Raw genomic sequence first — 20,315 nt, forward strand, 5'->3', positions numbered from 1 at the left:
GAAGTTTCTTCCTAGACCCTCTCCTCTGATAGGCTGAGAAACATTCCCTAGCTTAGGCAAACTGACATATGTCCCATTGAGATACTGATTGGCTCAGAGGAGACAAGTAACCTGGTGCTGGAAGGAAAGGTCAGTATCCATGACAACCCAGCTGTAATGTTATTAGACAAAATAACTGCACTGGGTTACACCCTCCGCCTCGAAAAAAAATATCCTGCCTCCCACTGGCAGGAACAGAACATCCTAGCAAAGTATAAAACAGTAAAACACAACATGGTACGTGATACACGAACAGCGACTTAGAACAGTAAAGCACTCTCACCAAGAATTTCGGTTAGGGCGTGCAACACATTTATCAATTTATTGTACATGGGTTGGGACTGAAAGTAGGTGGGTTCCCCAATGTTGTCATATGTTAGAAACCTCGGTGGCCTTCTATTTCTCCTGCTGCGACCCAGATTCCTCTGAGGAAGTCCTCTGGTATCTTCAGCACAAGGTCTTCCCCTTGCACTGTTGGGGAGGGGTCCAGTCGCTTGAGGCTCTGGTTCTCCCATAGTACTTAAGTCTCTTTCAGAGGAACCTGGGACAAAGCTAGGGCTTTCAGGATTCAGACAATTTGGAGGAGAATCGTGGACAGAAGGTTGGGGTAAAGTCCACCAGTCTTGTTCACAGCCAGATTCAGCAGCTCCTCTGCTAACAGGAACAACTCCACTAGAACCTTCTCCAGGGTCAATTGTTGATGGAGGTTGCATACTAGGGCCCTCATTTCCATTACTCTGACTATTTTCAGGAAAAGCCACAGGTAATAAGTGATTCCTGTGCCATGCCTTTATCCGGCCTTCAGGCCCCTTGATTCTGTACACGGGAATCCCTGGGATCTTGGAAACAACTTCAAACAAGATGTCTTTCCAACGGTCAGCCAACTTGTGTTTTCCTGGAATGCCTAAATTTCTCAGTAGGACTTTGTCTCCAGGCTGAATGTCCTTATAACGTACTTTAGTATCATACCTTTGCTTGTTATCTTCATTCAGCTTGGCTGTGGCCTGCTCAGCCAACCCATAAGCCTTTTGTAAGTTCTCCTTTAATTGCCTGACATATCGGTAGTGAGATCCATGGTTCATTCCATCTGAGGACACTCCCAGACGGATGTCAATGGGCAATCTTGCTTCTCTTCCAAACATCAAAAAATACGGGGAGAAGCCAGTGGATTCATGCCGTGTACAATTGTATGCATGAACCATCGCTTCTACATGCCGACTCCAGGACCTTTTCTCACAATCTTTAAGTGTCCCTAACATATTAAGCAGCGTTCGGTTGAACCTCTCAGGAAGAGCATCTCCCTCAGGGTGGTATGGGGTCGTTCTAGACTTTTCAATCTGAAGTAGCTTCAACATCTCATGAATAAGCTTACTTTCAAAATCTCTACCTTGATCGGAGTGCAGCCGGTTTGGGAACCCATAATGTACAAAGAACTTTTGCCATAATACTTTAGCAACAGTGGCAGCTTTCTGATCTTTTGTTGGGTATGCTTGGGCGTACCTGGTGAAATGATCAGTAATCACCAAAACATTGCTGGTGCCAGTAGAATCGGCTTCTATGCAGAGAAAATCCATGCAGACTAAATCCATGGGGCCCAAACTCCTAAGGTGGCCCATGGGTGCAGCTCTGGTAGGTAGGGTCTTCCTCTGGATGCATCTTCTGCACCTCCGGCAATACAGCTCTACAGATTCTCTCATTCCAGGCCAGTAGAAGCGATCTCGTATCAACCCAAAGGTTTTGTCTACTCCTAAGTGGCCATGGTGGTCATGAAGAGACCTCAGGACCATCCCTCTATACCTTTGAGGTAGGACTAATTGTTTCCTGCCAGGATGATCATGGTATTGTATAATACGATACAGGAGTTTATTTTCAATATGGAATCGACGCCACTCCTTCTTAAACTGTTGTTGTAGCTCAGCGGGTAAATCATTCAAAAGCTTAAGATTATTAGTCTTCACAGCTCTTAACAAACGACCAACTACAGGATCTTGGTTCTGGGCTTTTTGCTTTTCCTCTATTCGAATCATGGACCACAGGGGAATTGTGGCTGGAAGGCACATAGCCTCTGGAATGGCTTCAGGCGTACAGCTGAGAGAGTCTATACACCGCAACTCTGAGAAATTTACCCACTCATTTTCCACTGTTGAGGTTTGGCAAAGGGCTCTGACTCCTGGGCCAGGGATCTCAACCCACTCCTCTTCATCTCTCACTGCAGGCAATCCAGGTCGTCTAGATAGAGCATCAGCCCCCACATTCGTTGGTCCTGCCTTGTATTTCAATGAAAACTCATAATTGGATAACGCAGCTAACCACCGATGACCTGTAGCATCCAACTTGGCTGTAGTCAAAATGTAAGTGAGAGGATTGTTGTCAGTTCGCACCTCAAACTTAACACCATACAAGTAATCATGCAACTTCTCCACAATAGCCCACTTAAGGGCAAGGAACTCTAATTTATGTACTGGATAATTCTTCTCACTTCCGGTTAAACTCCGACTGATATAGGCCACTGGCCTAAGCCCTTCAGGATATGGTTGGTGTAGGACACCCCCAAGTCCTTCCAAACTCGCATCCACGTGTAAAACATATGGCTTGTCAGGATCAGCATAAGCTAGAACGGGCGCCTCAGTCATCTTCTGTTTAAGAAGCTGAAAAGCCTCTTCACACTCTGAAGTCCACTTTTCCCCAATAGGGTCTTTGGGGTGAAGAATTTTCCGCCCCTTTCTAACAGGTTCCACTTGCAGAAGATTGTGGAGACTTCGGGCTATCTTGGAGTAGCCTTCCACAAAACGCCGGTAATAGCCACAAAATCCCAAGAAAGAACGCAGCTCCTCAATGTTACTTGGTTTGGGCCAGTTAACAACTGCTTCAATTTTGGCAGGGTCTGTGGCCACTCCTTCAGCGGATACGATGTGTCCAACATATGTAACTGAATTCTGAGCAAATTTGCACTTATCTAATGAAAGTTTGAGACCTTCAGCCTGTAAACGATCTAACACTTTCAGCAGCCGCTTTTCATGCTCTTCGGGATTCTTTCCAAATACAATTATGTCATCCAAGTAGACCAGACACTCCCTTGGATTCAGATCCCCTAATGTCTTCTCCATTAGTCGTTGGAAAGTGGCTGGAGCTCCGGTTACACCTTGTGGCATACGGGTAAATTGGAAAAACCCCAAGGGACAAATGAATGCAGTCTTCTGCTGATCTTCTTCTCTCATAGGCACTTGATAGTATCCAGACCGTAGATCCAAGACACTAAACCACCTGCTCCCAGTTAAGGCATTCAGGAGGTCTTCTATCCTTGGCAGTGTATACTGATCAGGGATAGTTCTCTTGTTCAATGTGCGATAATCAATGCACAAGCGCACTGAACCATTCTTCTTTCTCACCACGACTATGGGAGAGGCATACTGACTTCTGGACTCACAAATAATTCCAGCCTCTTCCATTTCTTGAAGTATGTTTCTCACATCTTCAATATCTCGAGGAGCAATTCGTCGGGATCTCTCACGAAAGGGAGCAGGATCATTCAGTCTAATGCTATGCTGGGCACTTTTGGCACAGCCCACATCCATATCTCCTGTAGAGAAGGCCCCTTCTCGGGATCTAAGAGCCTTCAACAGTCTCTCTGTCCATTCTGGGGATAGGTGAGACCCATCCAGATTGAACTTTAGGTCTCTGGAAGAATTTTCTTCACAATTTACTGTAAGCATAGTAAGAGGGGTTATCTCTTCCAGAAGGTGGATAACTCCCAACTGCTGACAATGATCTATACGAATATCAGTAGCAGATCGATTGAAGACAGTTACTGCAAATATGTCGATCTTCTGACTTCTCCAGTCTTTCACTTCTGGCATAATAGTCCAACCTTTAATGGAGTCTTCCTCAGGAAGGGATTCCAGGCAGAACTGACAATCCCCAGAAAACATACCTTCTCCCAAGACTGCAACAGCTGTAACAGACTTCATTTCTCCAGGCTTTAGAGAAACAGGTTGGGGACCCCAATAATGAAACTGTCCAGTTTGGGTCTCAAGAGCCAATTTATGACATTCCTGTCTCAGGGCTGGTTCTAGTTCTTCCATCCTTTTCATATAGACATCTCCCACTTCCTTAAGGTAGGTTTGCAACAGACCTCGAACCATGTGAGTGTTCGTCCCAAGTATAATGGGAATACCAGGCCGACCTAGGTTTGGGCACACTAAGGCTTCAACATCCATAGGATACACCATTCCAGTGTCCAGCTGAGGAATCACAATCTGCACCTTGACGACTCCTTCGACAGGATAAGCCTGGGAACTCAACCCCCACAACTTGACATCATCTGCTGGCAAGATAGGTAAATGGCTTAGATGCTCATCGTAGAATGGACGGAAAATTATAGTTACTTGGGAGCCTGTGTCCAGCAATGCTGAGGCATGAATCCCTTCAACCATAAGAGATATGAGAGACTTTGGGCCTATCCTAATATCTGTAGACAGTTCATCATTACTTTTACTAGGTAGCTTTTTCCTTTGCTTCCTTTGCTTCTTCTTCCTCTGATATTTAAGCTCTGCAGGACTCTGTTCAATAGTTAGGACTTCTACATTAGCAGAACCAGCCTTAAGAGGGCATTTACTTAGCAGATGTCCCTTTTGTCCACAGTTGAAACACTTAAATTCTCTCCTCATCTCGGGCTGTGGCCACGCTCTAGGAGTCTTCTCTGAGTCTTTGGGTTGAGCATCCACTTTCTTTTCCTTGAACTCAGTTTTCCGTTCTTCCTTTCCAGAGGCTTTGGTGTCAATTCCCTTTTGGCTAGCTGCATAGGAGAATTCCTTCTCAATGGCTTTAGCCTCCTTTATTAGATCTGAAAAGCTAAGGGGACCTCTAGATCGCAACAGAGCAGTTAAGGACATAACTCTATTATCCTGTGAACGAGTCCCTCTAAGTACTTGTTTTCTTCTGTATGCATCAATTTCACCTCGAGAAATTATCTTCTTTTCAAACAGCTTACCTAATATCAACTCTAAGCGAACCAAATAAGCAGGGAGTTTCTCCTTTTCTTTCTGGATGGTATTATAGTACTGAGTACGTAGTTCATCCTCTGTATCATCATCTCCATAGACTTCATTCAACACCTCGATAATATCATTGGCTGTTGAGTCAGGGTATAGCAAGAGATGATGTCTCACTAATTCCAATGCTGGAGTTTTCAAACCTTCAATGATTCGTTGACGTTTAACATTCTCAACACAGGTCCACTCTTCTAACATCTGGACTGCATTACTTTTCCAGGTAGAGAAATCCTCCTCACCTGTGGGCACAGGCATAACACCGGAAAAGGTTTTCAACTTCCTGTAGTGCTGTTCATGAGATGCTTGTACAACACTTTTAGACAGCTGAGCCAGTACTTCAGTTAAGGATGGACTTTTCTCATTTCTCTGAGTAACAGGGGTGGTATGATACTTCTTTCGAGATCTGTCTCGCGAGGGCAGCTTAAGATGCTTCCTTACAGTTTCACAACCGCTCTCACTGTCACTATGGATTTCGGTATCAGAGTCGGGGCTGAAAATGTTGTCGTTGTCCCCATCATTGACTTCACCGTCATCGTCGCTATTTTCATAAGCGTAAATCAAAGGACTGCCAGGTATATGTGTCCCTGGCAACTGTATACACATAGGACCATCTTCCTTGTTCAGAGGTCCATAGCCTCTTACTAGAGCCACAGCCAATCCTGCTGTTTCATCCTTCCGGGTCTGTACTAGACGAAAATGCTCTAATCCTTGTATCTGTCGAATGGCATCATCAAAACTTTTTCTTTTTAATGCAAGAGGTATATTGCATATAGCCACAGCCTGGTTAGGTGGAATAGATTTTCGCAGTGCCCATTCCCGAACTTCTAGGGAGTTGGGGTACGAAATGCTACTAATAACTCTATTAACGTCCCAACTGATCTCAGCAGTGCCTCCATCTGTAACCCTTTTTTTACCTTGCTCCGTTGTCAGGCTGGTAGTTACAAATTTCAGTGACGCTGGTGACAGGAAACCTGAGCCTCCGCAATTGCTGGGAGATCGGGACATCTTCTTTCTTTATGCAGTGCCTCCACTCAGTGATTTGTACTATGTTGAGTAGGGGAACCCACCCACTGAGAAATGGCCCCTTTCACACAAGAAAATAACACACACAACTAAAATGCAAATTATTTATAGACTATATTGAAATAAACAGGAATTATAATATGAAGACCCAGCTGCTGTGCCTATGCAGTTCAGTTCTAGCAGTGGGTGAACAGTCCTGAGAATATATATATATTTAACACAGATAACTGCCAACACCCGCTCCCCCACCCCAAATGTAGGTGTTCTTCCCACCCAGATGTCCCAGTGTTGGTGCACTGTTGGGGCCCTTGATGCAGGTAGCGCTACCCGGGGAGAAAAGTATATATATGTTGATATATATTAGTTAAGTACCTCTCCTTAGTGTCTTCAAGCAGCTCTGGGATGCTGCCCCTTTAACCTCCTGGCTGAGAGTATAACTGTCTTCCCACACAGATGTCTGTCTGCAGCTCTGCTTTCACCTCACTGGTACAGGATGCAGGACTTGGACGCTCTGGGTACTTGCAGTCTCTCACTCTCACTCAGGAAGCATACAGCACCATGCTGTATTCGCTGCACACTTCTACTTCAATGTACTGCTTGGATGTCAGCAGTACACACACTAAAGGCAGCAGGCTTATTTCAGGCCTACTTACAGGGAGGACAGTCTGTCTCTCTTCCTCCTTCACTCCCCTGCTTAGCTCTGCTCTTCCAGAAGTTTCTTCCTAGACCCTCTCCTCTGATAGGCTGAGAAACATTCCCTAGCTTAGGCAAACTGACATATGTCCCATTGAGATACTGATTGGCTCAGAGGAGACAAGTAACCTGGTGCTGGAAGGAAAGGTCAGTATCCATGACAACCCAGCTGTAATGTTATTAGACAAAATAACTGCACTGGGTTACATAAATATGTTAATAAATCCGCATAGCCCCCCAACACTTCAGGTGTCCAAATCAGGAGCTGTGTCTAGAGGTAGAAGGGTGTGGTTATAGAGGCAGAAGCGGGCAGGGTCAGGGTGGGTGAGGCTGGAGTTGAGGTCACTTGTCTGCATCACCTGAGGAGCCACCTTAAACCACTTGTAGCCCTATCTTGACTGGAGTCACAGACACTTGCTGACCTTTTCCATGGCTACCTTGTGACCTCCTACAGTGAAATCCTGAGCCTCCACTAAGGGGAGAGTGGCATACATGTGTCAGTGCCTCCATATCTATACCCTGGATATGTGCGGTATAGATATGTCTTTCAGTAGGACCCCAATATAAATAAGGACTATATACAATGGTACCAGTAAACAATATTATATCAAAACAACAAACACATATGCAAACACAGGACTCTGACACCTGGATCTAACTACCCAAGTCCAAAAGTCCCTCCTAAAACAACTGTCAGGAACCGGGTCAATACAGACAACTGTAATGACCCAGAGCGCCCAAAGATTGTGTTCAGGAGTTATTGTGCAGTAGCGGAGTGGGACAGGGCCTGGTACAGGGCGACTGCACTCACCCGGGTGGGCATCTAGGGTTGTGCAGCCACATACCAGCGCCCTGACATAGCAGCTGATGTAGTCCAGAACACAGCAAGACATACATGATACAGGGCACAACAAAGGACAGGGAACTGAGGCAAAGCAGGTAAAAACAGAGATATGCAGCTCCGCAGCCTGGATGGCCCCTGACAACAACCTACCACCTCAGTCTTCATCATACCGGGGAGACTCCAGGATCTGGTTCGACACCTGAATCCTCCAGGTCACGGGAGCTAGGTCCAGATGTGTCCCACTTCCCCCTCCCTTAAATGGCGTTATGTCCCACCGTGCCAATGTCAGCGGGTAGCCCTGGCTGCATCTCGCAAGGGAAGGCTCCAGGTAGCCAGAGCCTAAAAGGTCCCAGCTATGGTTATCACTCTGGCAGCAGGAGTATGTTGGTGCAATTAGATGGGGCCCATAGGGCTGTATCCATAGGGGTAAAAGTTTATTTAGTGTGCCCTGTCTGCAAAACAAGTGGAAGAGGTTTCCACCTTACCACTATGCTGACCAGTCACTTGGGAAGGGAAGCCTCTTATTCTCTGGGGACTTCCTTCAGCTACTGGGGCTGCTTAAAGGCCAAGGTCTGGCAGCTCCTGGGAAGCCCCACTGACTGTATCAGGCCTTGCACAGCTGTACTCCTCATCCTAAAGATGGATTTGGGTCACCTGACCTCCAGCTCAGGAGTTGCCTAGGCAACACTCCCTGCTGCCCACCACTGCCAGGCCCTAGTGATGCAGCATACAGTATCTGAGTGGCTGAGGGTGATGTATGTTGCTGAGTTGTAACACAGTGAGTGCTACACACTCATAGGAAGGTCGCACAAATGTCTATTGGCTTTACAAGTCCCAGGGTCAGGGGACATGAGAAGATATATTTAGACCCAGGATTCCAATTGCCTGTAAGGTTGGATAGGGGGGGGCAGTTCCTTAAAATCAAGACTGTCCCAAAAACTGGGACATGCTGAAGTTTCAAATCAATGATCAAGCCATCAGACGCTTTTTGTTTCAGATTAATATTAGGTGTTTTATAACTAAAACGGTGATAAGAACGATATAACGATACAATCATGGGTGGATTAGGTAGAGTTCTCATACTCTATCTCCCAACAAAATTATAAAAATGTTATTTAAACAAATTAAATATCAGCCCATATACAGACACTTTCAAACATTTTTCTGCACACAGTTCAAAATTACCCCATTGGAACAATATTTTTACAGCGCATATACCTCACAATCATCCACCTATATAATATCTTACGATATGTAAATTTAAATATATAGCGCCCCAAATATCGGCCTATTGGTTCAAAACTGACAATTTTCAATATTCTATATGGAGTAAAAAAAAAATCCCCAATTTGACCAATATATATATATATATATATATATATATATATATATATATATATATATATATACAATGCATTTACCTCACCCACAGCCTCCTCTATAATATCTTCAGTGGCGACTCTAGAAACAATATATAGGGGGGGCACACAAGATACCACAGTCAAACTGGGGGGGCATTAATAATTTCCACCATTAAATCATACCACTGAAAAAACACACACACACACATATATATATATATATATATATATATATATATATATATAGCCAAAAGTAATGTGCTATGGAATGATACTTTTGTTATTTGACAATACAATACTTGATCATTCAACATGGGAAGCCTGAAGCCACAATTTAGTACGACTAATCCTTGAAATCCTTTAAACAACACAATACCTTAACTTTTGCACTAAATGATTTCAGGGCCTAATATTAGATCCTGCTGCTGATATATATATATATATATTAGCCCCTGCTGCCCAAATATATTAATATTAGCCCCAGTTGCCGATATATATAAATATTAGACCCTGCTGCCGATAGCAGGTATAGATCAACACATTAACACACAAACCCAGCTTTGCATGTATAGATCAATTGAAATTCACTTGTGATCTCAGCACTGAAGGTATATATCAAATAAACAGAATCAGACATACAAATCCTGTATTTGCAGGTATACAATAATAATATATGAAACGTAGCATCGCAGGTATAGATCAAATAAATACATGGAAACAGCATTGCAGGTATTAATCAACTGAACAAGACATACAAACCCTGTATTTGCAGGTATACATAAATAATGTATGGAAACATAGCATAGCAAATATGGATCTACAGAATAACACAGAAACCCAGCTTTGCAGGTACAGATCAATTGGAATTCACATAAAAACACGGCATTAAAGGTATATTTAAAACCCCCTAAATTACAGGGATAGATCACAGGTTGCACACCCCAAAGCCAGCCCTGGCGTCCACACTGCCCACATAGAACCCGACTAGCACCCAGATAACACATACGATTTGCCATCTTTGTCCATATACACCCGGCCTGTGCCATCTCGGTCCCCAAGGCTCAAACATCCTGCTAGTGCCATATGTGCCCTTCCACAATTATACATCTATGATACACACAAACACATTAACTCATGCTCTCCCTCATTCAGACAAATCATCCACATATTAACTCATGCTCTCCCTCATTCAGACAATTCATCCACATATTAACTCATGCTCTCCCTCATTCAGACAATTCATCAATTTTAAGAAACTGCACCCCTTGGAGCTTCAAATGAGAGGCTACATGTATTTCTAGGACAAAAGTTGAGTGCACAAATAATGATGGAATCTGTCGCTTTGGCTAGAAAATATGTTTTTTCTATCCATAGCGACATGTTCATTTGTGTCTTGCGCACACCAGGTTTGTACTAGAAACACATACAGCCCCTCATTTGATGCGCCAAGGGGTGTAGTTCTTGCAAATGTGTACTTTTTGTGCCATAATTTAACTTCCTACATGAGCAGTAATGCCACGTCAAGGCTTCAACCCTAATTACTGATCATTCACACGCCTTTCATATCTCCATTCACTCGCAGAAGCACACACCATACTTTCCATACATTCACTCGCAGAAGCACACACCATTCTTTTCCCTTACAATCCCAAAGAAATGATGGTAAAGGGAGAAAAAAAAAATCACTTTTACAGCAAAAATAAGTTTTGCAGTAAAAATGCAAGGGATGAGATGGTTACTCACGTACCGCACAGGCTAAATGGCTGATTTTAATAATATTTGCAGTTCATCAGGATTTCAAAAATTGCCTCCCTCTACCATTGGCTAAATTTAACCCCATGATCAAAGGGATCATGGGATTAAAAATTAGTATCGGCCATTTTTAAAAAGGGAATGTGACTTTTTATAGCTATATGATTGCTGTGGTAACATTGGCTATCACAGTGATCATTTAGCTAGAATACTTATACTTTTTTTTTTTTAAAGTTTAACTACTTTATGTTTAAATCATTTTTTTAATTTTTTTTAAACTTAATATTGTTTATTATTATTATTGTTATTATTTTTATTTATTTATATATTTTTTTATATTATTATTTTACAATCTATATACCGTTGGAAAGGTGAGGCGATTACCTTTCCAACGGTATATGTTGGGGGTCTGTAGCTGCTTAGATGCCTGAGATACAGGCATCTAAGCAGCATGCCCCCATACCGCTTTAACTGACAATTGTCAGTTATTAATAAAGTTGCGCGGTGACGTCATCGCGTCATTGCGCGTGCCGTCACCGGCCGGATCGGGTGGGCCCAGTGATGCCCTTCAGCGTGAGGGGCAGATCGCCAGGGTAGGTGGTGATGGAGGTCCACAGACCTCCATCAAGGTAAGATAGTGCTAGCGACGGCATGGTGCCGTCATTAGCACCCGACTGGGACTGCTAGCGACGGCACCATGCCGTCGTTAGCAGTCAAGGGGACTGTCCTGGGTGGCTCTAAATTCGGCGGGGGGGCAACAGGGGGGGCAAGGAATATCCTAGGGGGGGCAATTGCCCCCCCTTGCCCCCCTGTAGCGACGCCACTGAATATCTTACAACATGAAAAGATGTTACTGTGGAAATTCATATAGTGCCTGATTTTTTTTTTTTTTACCAAAAATAAACATTAATGATGTCTAATGATTTTCTAATTTATCTCTTAAATAGACACTGAGATACAGTAAATGTATCATTTAAGAAATTGTCAAATTCTAACCAACTTTCCATATTCTAACATATTATATAGGGGTGTAAGTGTGCGGTATATGCAGGATAAATATATTTATGTGAAATAGGGTTATTTCTTTTACCCCATATCGGATATTAAAAAATGTTCGTTTCTAACTAATGGCCTGATATTTGGGGCGCTATGTCTTTAAATGTCCACAATAAGATATTTCCATATTGTAAGATGTTATAGAGGAGGGTGTGGGTGAGGTATATGCAAATATATTAGTCCAATGGAGGACTGTTTTTTTTTTTACCCCATGTAGCATGTTGAAAAATTACAGTTTTTAACCAATATGCTGATATATGTGATACTATATCTTTATATTTCCCCAGTAAAAACTTTCCAGATTGAAAGATATTTTATAGAGGGCGTATATGTGACATTACTGCACCGTTAATACATTGGTCCAATGGGGGAATTTTTTTATCCCATGTGAAATGTTGAAAAATGTCAATTTTTGACTACTGGGCTAATAATTGGCAGCTCTGTATTTTTACGTTTCCACAGTAAAATCTTTCCATAGTGTAACCCTTTTTTTACCTTGCTCCACTGTCAGGCTGGTAGTTACATATTTCAGTGACGCTGGTGACAGGAAACCTGAGCCTCCGCAATTGCTGGGAGATCGGGACATCTTCTTTCTTTATGCAGTGCCTCCACTCAGTGATTTGTACTATGTTGAGTAGGGGAACCCACCCACTGAGAAATGGCCCCTTTCACACAAGAAAATAACACACACAACTAAAATGCAAATTATTTATAGACTATATTGAAATAAACAGGTATTATAATATAAGGACCCAGCTGCTGTGCCTATGCAGTTCAGTTCTAGCAGTGGGTGCACAGTCCTGAAAATATATATATTTAACACAGATAACTGCCAACACCCGCTCCCCCACCCCAAATGTAGGTGTTCTTCCCACCCAGATGTCCCAGTGTTGGTGCACTGTTGGGGCCCTTGATGCAGGTAGCGCTACCCGGGGAGAAAAGTATATATATATATGTTGATATATATTAGTTAAGTACCTCTCCTTAGTGTCTTCAGGCAGCTCTGGGATGCTGCCCCTTTAACCTCCTGGCTGAGAATAATAACTGTCTTCCCACACAGATGTCTGTCTGCAGCTCTGCTTTCACCTCACTGGTACAGGATGCAGGACTTGGACGCTCTTGCAGTCTCTCACACTCACTCAGGAAGCATAGAGCCCCATGCTGTATTCTCTGCACACTTCTACTTCAATGTACTGCTTGGATGTCAGCAGTACACACACTAAAGGCAGCAGTCTTATTTCAGGCCTACTTACAGGGAGGACAGTCTGTCTCTCTTCCTCCTTCACTCCCCTGCTTAGCTCTGCTCTTCCAGAAGTTTCTTCCTAGACCCTCTCCTCTGATAGGCTGAGAAACATTCCCTAGCTTAGGAAGACTGACATATGTCCCATAGAGATACTGATTGGCTCAGGGAAGACAAGTAACCTGGTGCTGGAAGGAAAGGTCAGTATCCATGACAACCCAGCTGTAATGTTATTAGACAAAATAACTGCACTGGGTTACATAAGATATTATAGAAAACATTTTGGTCCAATGGGGGAATTTTTTTATCCCATGTGAAATGTTGAAAAATGTCAATTTTTGACTACTGGGCTAATAATTGGCAGCGCTGTTTTTTTACGTTTCCACAGTAAAATCTTTCCATATTGTAAGATATTACAGATAACATTTTGGTCCAATGGGGGAATTAATTTTTACTGCATATAGAAAATTGAAAAATACCAGGCTAATATTTGGGGCAATATATCTTTAAATTCTCACAGTAAAATCACACCATACTGAAAGATATTATATAGGGGGGGAGGTGATTGTGAGGTATACGCGGTGTGAATATATCGGTCCAATGGGGGAGTTTTGTACTGTATGCAGAAAAATTAAATTTGCTTTTAATTTTCCTAATTTCAGTAGACAACCCCCCCCCCAGGGAACGGAGGTTGGATCCAGTTGGGACCATCCTTAAATTAGCAATAACCACGGACACAGCGCTAACTAAAATATAATATTGTGTACTGCACAATAACACAAAGCTGTGCGATAATATATAGCAGTGAAAATAAATACAATATATATATATATATATATATATATATATATATATATATATATATATATATATATATATATATATATATATATATATATATATAGCCTCCGCAGCACATAAACAAATGGCGCAACCCACCCTCGGCTTCACCCTGGTCTGGTACCGTTAGTTGGTGCCCATAAAAGCTAGTGATCCACACAGGCTTTGGTTATGCCGGTTCATCCTCCATTCACGTAATTCAGTAAAATCTGGTCTCCTATTTGCAGAATAAAGTTCAAGGCGCCCTGTTATGCGACAGGGGGAGAGATCTCAAGCTTACCGCTCCACCAGTCTGCGACCAAATCAGTCTGTCGGGTGCCGGCTCCTTCAGATACTGCTCACAGCACTCTCAGCCAGAAGGGTTAGGCATCCTGTTCTGATTCAGCTGTCTTCTGAGATTCTCCTTCCAGACTCTCAAACACTCCACTGATGGACAGGCCTCGAACCCGGTGACGCAAAGATCCTTCACCTTCATCATCTATCACTACTGAACTCCACAAAACCCCCCAATGCCCCCTTTCTATACCCTCAGCCATGTGCTTTGCAGTTCGCCATCTGCTGGCCACTCCACTGGTACTGCAGTTACTGTAATCCCCAGAGGGCTGTTTACCTCTGGAGTTAAACTTTGGCTCCTTTTTTTTTTCCTTTTTTCTGATTGATTAATGGCCCTTTACATAAAAATATACATGTTATAGGACCCCAGGACCCGCAGACAGATCGGCCCCATTCGGCAACCCTTTGGTCGCCCGTTTCTCCTGCTGTAAAGACTCAAACCTTAATCAGTCTTTATATCTAACTTTTTGCCAACTTTTGCTGCCGTTTTCCCTGGACAGAAAGGGAGCGGAGCATAAAGTGGGCAGAGTTACATAGCATTTTATTCTCCACCCCTTATGTCTTGCGGACACCTGTCCAAAAAAAGAACGAGACTGTCCCGGCAAATTCAGGACTGTTGGCAACTATGTAAATGTTGGCTAAATACTTTAGTATGAAAGGGTTATCCTTCTACGCAGTGTGTTAGAGAAATGTAACTATAAAAATAATATATGATTCAGCATTTATTGCTTCAAAATGAAAATGAAGAACATTTTTAAGGACAGAAAATCATTGCAGGCGCAGACGTCCATCTTGTTTCTCCTCCTCTGTTACTGGAGCCGCCCTCCGACCGTCTCCGGCTTCACAGAAGAACAACTGGAAAGGGTAACCGGCTACTTCCAAAGAACCTTCGGGTACGGTTTCATCTTCTTAGTTTTTTAAAGGTTGTCTCACTGGTTTAACTATACATTATACAGGGCTGGCTGTCTCTCTGACTTAACTATACATTATACAGGGCTGGCTGTCTCTCTGACTTAACTATACATTATACAGGGCTGTTTCTCTGACTTAACTATACATTACACAGAGCTGTCTCACTGACTTAACTATATATTATACAGGGCTGTCTCTCTGACTTAACTATATATTATACGGGGGCAGACTCGCTGATTTTACTATACATTATACAGGGCTGTCTCTCTGACTTAACTATACATTATACAGGGGGCCGGCTCGCTGATTTAACTATACATTATACAGGGGGCCGGTCACTGATTTATCTATACATTATACAGGGGGGCCGGTCACTGATTTATCTATACATTATACAGGGGGCCGGTCACTGATTTAACTATACATTATACAGGGGCCGGTCACTGATTTACCTATTCATTATACAGGGGCGGGTCACTGATTTAACTATACATTATACAGGGGCTGGTCACTGATTTAACTATACATTATACAGGGGCCGGTCACTGATTTAACTATACATTATACAGGGGCCGGTCACTGATTTAACTATACATTATACAGGGGCCGGTCACTGATTTAACTATACATTATACAGGGGCCGGTCACTGATTTAACTATACATTATACAGGGGGCCGGTCACTGATTTAACTATACATTATACAGGGGCCGGCTCACTGATTTAACTATACATTATACAGGGGGCTGGTCACTGATTTAACAATACATCATTGTGTAAATTGCAGCATTTATTCTTTAGATACTGGATGCTTCTGTCTCATTTAACTCCTCTTCCTGCTGCCAGTATCCAAACCACGAAGAACTGCCTGGCTATCATCATGAATATCTTGTATTTATTGTTTATTTTAGCTTCCATTATTATTACTAAATAATACTTTCTCCCCACGTAGGATAAGGGGGCAGCACGCCTATGCAGTTAAGTTCACTCCAGCCCAATGTAAGGCGCTCAGTGAAAATGATATAGTCGCTGCTCTGAATGGTGAAAACATCCAAAACGTTAAGAATGCCATGAATTCCCAGACAATATACAGCGGAACACAGATGGTAATGGCCACCTACAAGGACCTTGGTAACAACAAAAGAGAACACTCCGAACATCGTCTTCTTTATCCACCTTCGAGGTCCAGCGTCTCACCAGCACAAGACCTCATGAACAGACAACCTGCTGCCGGATGTGTTTTATTTTATACGTTTAACTCCCCATGTAATGCGTATTGTACCAATCCCAATGGACGTTTTAATATCGTGGACAAGTTAAGTGTCTTTAGGACAAATAACAAGGCTTTCGTTTTCAATCAAGTATACCAAGAACAAAATATAAACTGCTGTCACGAAACTCGATTGAAGTCAGTTGATAAACAAATGCCCCTCTATCGCTGTACCAATAATTGCATTAAGTGCTTTAACAATAATAGATTTAATGCCCTCTGTTTAAGAGCGTAAGGATACATATTTCAGAATTATGCGTAGGATTTCTTCCTCAGGATAGGTGCCATCGCTAAACAAGAATCCACTTTAAGTTCCACGACATTCCCAGAGTAGAAGATACCAGAATCCTCCTGGTCGCAGGAGCAGCGTCTTAACACTCCCCGCTCATTTCCCCCCTTTTATAGAGAAATTGCCATAAAAACCATATCTTCGCCCAACGTGGGGCTCGAACCCACGACCCTGAGATTAAGAGTCTCGTGCTCTACCGACTGAACTAGCCAGGCTGTGACGTTTGTGTCAACCCCACAGAATCGGGGCTACTATCACTTGTTGCACTCAGCGCTATTTTAGGAACGTTTAGAGAAATTGCCAGGACTCGAGATGGTCACCAGCTCCATTTGACATACAAGAAAGAAGCCAAAAGCTTTATCGAAGAAGGGAAAAATCTTTTGTCATATTATTTCCCCTAGGCTCTGTCATCTGAAGGTTTAAACTTAGGCCCACCAGCAAACATCAGAAAAAGCTGGCATGAAATCTGCCTATGACACCTGCCAAGCTCATAAGTAGCGCAATGGATGCTGTATAAATACATCCTAATTTGAAGCTGAACGCCTTTGGCTTTTTCATATTATCACTCTTATTGGTGTTGGGAGGAATACCGGCGTAGGCTGTGAACTGCAATTTTCAAAGGTTGACATAAAAACTATACCTTCGCCCAACGTGGGGCTCGAACCCACGGCCCTAAGACTAAGAGTCTCATGTTCTACCGACTGAGCTAGCCGGGCTGTGATCCCTCATGTACCCCACAAAATCGGGGCTACTATCACTTGTTGCACTCAGCAGTATCTCAGGAACTTTTAGAGAAATTGCCATAAAAACCACATATTCGCCCAACGCGGGGCTCGAACCCACGACCCTGAGATTAAGAGTCTCATGCTCTACCGACTGAGCTAGCCGGGCTGTGATCCTTCATGTGCCCCACAAAATCGGGGCTACTATCACTTGTTGCACTCAGCAGTACCTCAGGAACTTTTAGAGAAATTGCCATAAAAACCACATCATCGCCCAACGTGGGGCTCGAACCCACGACCCTGAGATTAAGAGTCTCATGCTCTACCGACTGAGCTAGCCGGGCTGTGACATCAGCATGCTACCCACAGAATCGGGGCTACTATCACTTGTTGCACTCAGCGCTATCTTAGGAACGTTTAGAGAAATTGCCATAAAAACCACATGTTTGCCCAACGTGGGGCCCGCACCCACAGCCCTGAGATTAAGAGTCTCATGCTCTACTGACTGGGCTAGCCAGGCTGCTATACATGCATGTGCCCCACTGGTGGGCTTTTAGTGGACGATAAATAAGCATGAAATCTGGGTATGACACATGCCAAGCTCATAAGTAGTGCAATGGATGCTGTATGAATACATCCTAATTTGAAGATGAACGCCTTTAGCATTTTCATATTATCACTCTTATTGGTGTTGGGAGGAATACGGGCGTAAGCTATGAACTGCAATATTTAAAGGTTGACATAAAAACTGTATCTTCGCCCAACGTGGGGCTCGAACCCACGACCCTGAGATTAAGAGTCTCATGCTCTACCGACTGAGCTAGCCGGGCTGTGATGCTTCAATTACCCCACAAAATCGGGGCTACTATCACTTGTTGCACTCAGCAGTATCTCAGGAACTTTTAGAGGAATTGCCATAAAAACCACATCTTCGCCCAACGTGGGGCTCGAACCCATGACCCTGAGATTAGGAGTCTCATGCTCTACTGACTGAGCTAGCCGGGCTACTATACCTGTATGTACCCCACTGGTGGGCTTTTAGTGGACGATAAATAAGCATGAAATCTGCGTATGACACATGGCAAGCTCATAAGTAGCGCAATGGATGCTGTATGAATACATCCTAATTTGAAGATGAACGCCTTTAGCATTTTCATATTATCAGTCTTATTGGTATTGGGAGGAATACGGGCGTAGGCTGTGAACTGCGATTTTCAAAGGTTGACATAAAAACTATATCTTCGCCCAACGTGGGGCTCTAACCCACGACCCTGAGATTAAGAGTCTCATGTTCTACCGACTGAGATAGCCGGGCTGTGATCCTGCATGTTCCCCACAAAATCGGGGCTACTATCACTTGTTGCACTCAGCGGTATCTCAGGAACTTTTTGAGAAATTGCCATAAAAAAACACATCTTCGCCCAACGTGGGGCTCGAACCCACGACCCTGAGATTAAGAGTCTCATGCTCTACCGACTGAGCTAGCCGGGCTGTGATCTTGCATGTTCCCCACAAAATCGGGGCTACTATCACTTGTTGCACTCAGCAGTATCTCAGGAACTTTTAGAGAAATTGCCATAAAAACCACATCTTTGCCCAACATGGGGCTCGAACCCACGACCCTGAGATTAAGAGTCTCAAGCGCTACCGACTGAGCCAGCCGGGATGTGACATTTGTGCAAACCCCACAGAATCGGGGCTACTATTACTTGTTGCACTCAGCGCTATCTTAGGAACGTTTAGAGAAATTGCCAGGACTCGAGATGGTCACCAGCTCCATTTGACATACAAGAAAGAAGTCAAAAGCTTTATCAAAGAAGGGAAAAATCTTTTGTCATATTATTTCCCCTAGGCTCTGTCATCTGAAGGTTTAAACTTAGGCCCACCAGCAAACATCAGAAAAAGCTGGCATGAAATCTGCCTATGACACCTGCCAAGCTCATAAGTAGTGCAATGGATGCTGTATAAATACATCCTAATTTGGAGCTGAACACCTTTGGCTTTCTCATATTATCACTCTTATTGGTGTTGGGAGGAATACCGGCGTAGGCTGTGAACTGCAATTTTCAAAGGTTGACATAAAAACCACATCTACGCCCAACGTGGGGCTCGAACCCACGACCCTGAGATTAAGAGTCTCATGCTCTACCGACTGAGCTAGCCGGGCTGTGATCCTTCATGTTCCCCACAAAATCGGGGCTACTATCACTTGTTGCACTCAGCAGTATCTCAGGAACTTTTAGAGGAATTGCCATAAAAACCACATCTTCGCCCAACGTGGGGCTCGAACCCACGACCCTGAGATTAAGAGTCTCATGCTCTACCGACTGAGCTAGCCGGGCTACTATACCTGCATGTCCCCCACTGGTGGGCTTTTAGTGGACGATAAATAAGCATGAAATCTGCGAATGACACATGGCAAGCTCATAAGTAGCGCAATGGATGCTGTATGAATACATCCTAATTTGAAGATGAACGCCTTTAGCATTTTCATATTATCAGTCTTATTGGTATTGGGAGGAATACGGGCGTAGGCTGTGAACTGCGATTTTCAAAGGTTGACATAAAAACTATATCTTAGCCCAACGTGGGGCTCGAACCCACGACCCTGAAATGAAGAGTCTCATGTTCTACCGACTGAGATAGCCGGGCTGTGATCCCGCATGTTCCTCAAAAAATCGGGGCTACTATCACTTGTTGCACTCAGCGGTATCTCAGAAACTTTTAGATAAATTGCCATAAAAACCACATCTTCGCCCAACGTGGGGCTCGAACCCATGACCCTGAGATTAAGAGTCTCATGCTCTACCGACTGAGCTAGCCGGGCTGTGATCTTGCATGTTCCCCACAAAATCGGGGCTACTATCACTTGCTGCACTCAGCAGTATCTC

At 43.6% G+C, this 20,315-nt stretch overlaps 7 non-coding genes across 7 annotated transcripts; all 7 read right to left on the reverse strand.

Moving 5' to 3' along the window:
- Window positions 1–17,520: 17,520 nt before the first annotated feature.
- TRNAK-CUU (transfer RNA lysine (anticodon CUU)) lies at window positions 17,521–17,593 on the reverse strand. Its single transcript has one exon. It is a non-coding gene; the product is annotated as a tRNA-Lys (tRNA).
- Window positions 17,594–17,695: 102 nt separating this feature from the next.
- On the reverse strand, window positions 17,696–17,768 carry TRNAK-CUU (transfer RNA lysine (anticodon CUU)). Its single transcript has one exon. It is a non-coding gene; the product is annotated as a tRNA-Lys (tRNA).
- Window positions 17,769–18,181: 413 nt separating this feature from the next.
- TRNAK-CUU (transfer RNA lysine (anticodon CUU)) lies at window positions 18,182–18,254 on the reverse strand. The gene has a single exon. It is a non-coding gene; the product is annotated as a tRNA-Lys (tRNA).
- A 102-nt stretch (window positions 18,255–18,356) lies between these two features.
- Window positions 18,357–18,429, reverse strand: TRNAR-CCU (transfer RNA arginine (anticodon CCU)). Its single transcript has one exon. It is a non-coding gene; the product is annotated as a tRNA-Arg (tRNA).
- Window positions 18,430–18,842: 413 nt separating this feature from the next.
- On the reverse strand, window positions 18,843–18,915 carry TRNAK-CUU (transfer RNA lysine (anticodon CUU)). Its single transcript has one exon. It is a non-coding gene; the product is annotated as a tRNA-Lys (tRNA).
- A 603-nt stretch (window positions 18,916–19,518) lies between these two features.
- TRNAK-CUU (transfer RNA lysine (anticodon CUU)) lies at window positions 19,519–19,591 on the reverse strand. The gene has a single exon. It is a non-coding gene; the product is annotated as a tRNA-Lys (tRNA).
- A 102-nt stretch (window positions 19,592–19,693) lies between these two features.
- On the reverse strand, window positions 19,694–19,766 carry TRNAK-CUU (transfer RNA lysine (anticodon CUU)). Its single transcript has one exon. It is a non-coding gene; the product is annotated as a tRNA-Lys (tRNA).
- Between the last annotated feature and the right edge of the window lie 549 nt (window positions 19,767–20,315).

Source organism: Spea bombifrons, chromosome 3 (assembly GCF_027358695.1).
Source record: "Spea bombifrons isolate aSpeBom1 chromosome 3, aSpeBom1.2.pri, whole genome shotgun sequence".
NCBI classification, from domain to species: domain Eukaryota; kingdom Metazoa; phylum Chordata; class Amphibia; order Anura; family Pelobatidae; genus Spea; species Spea bombifrons.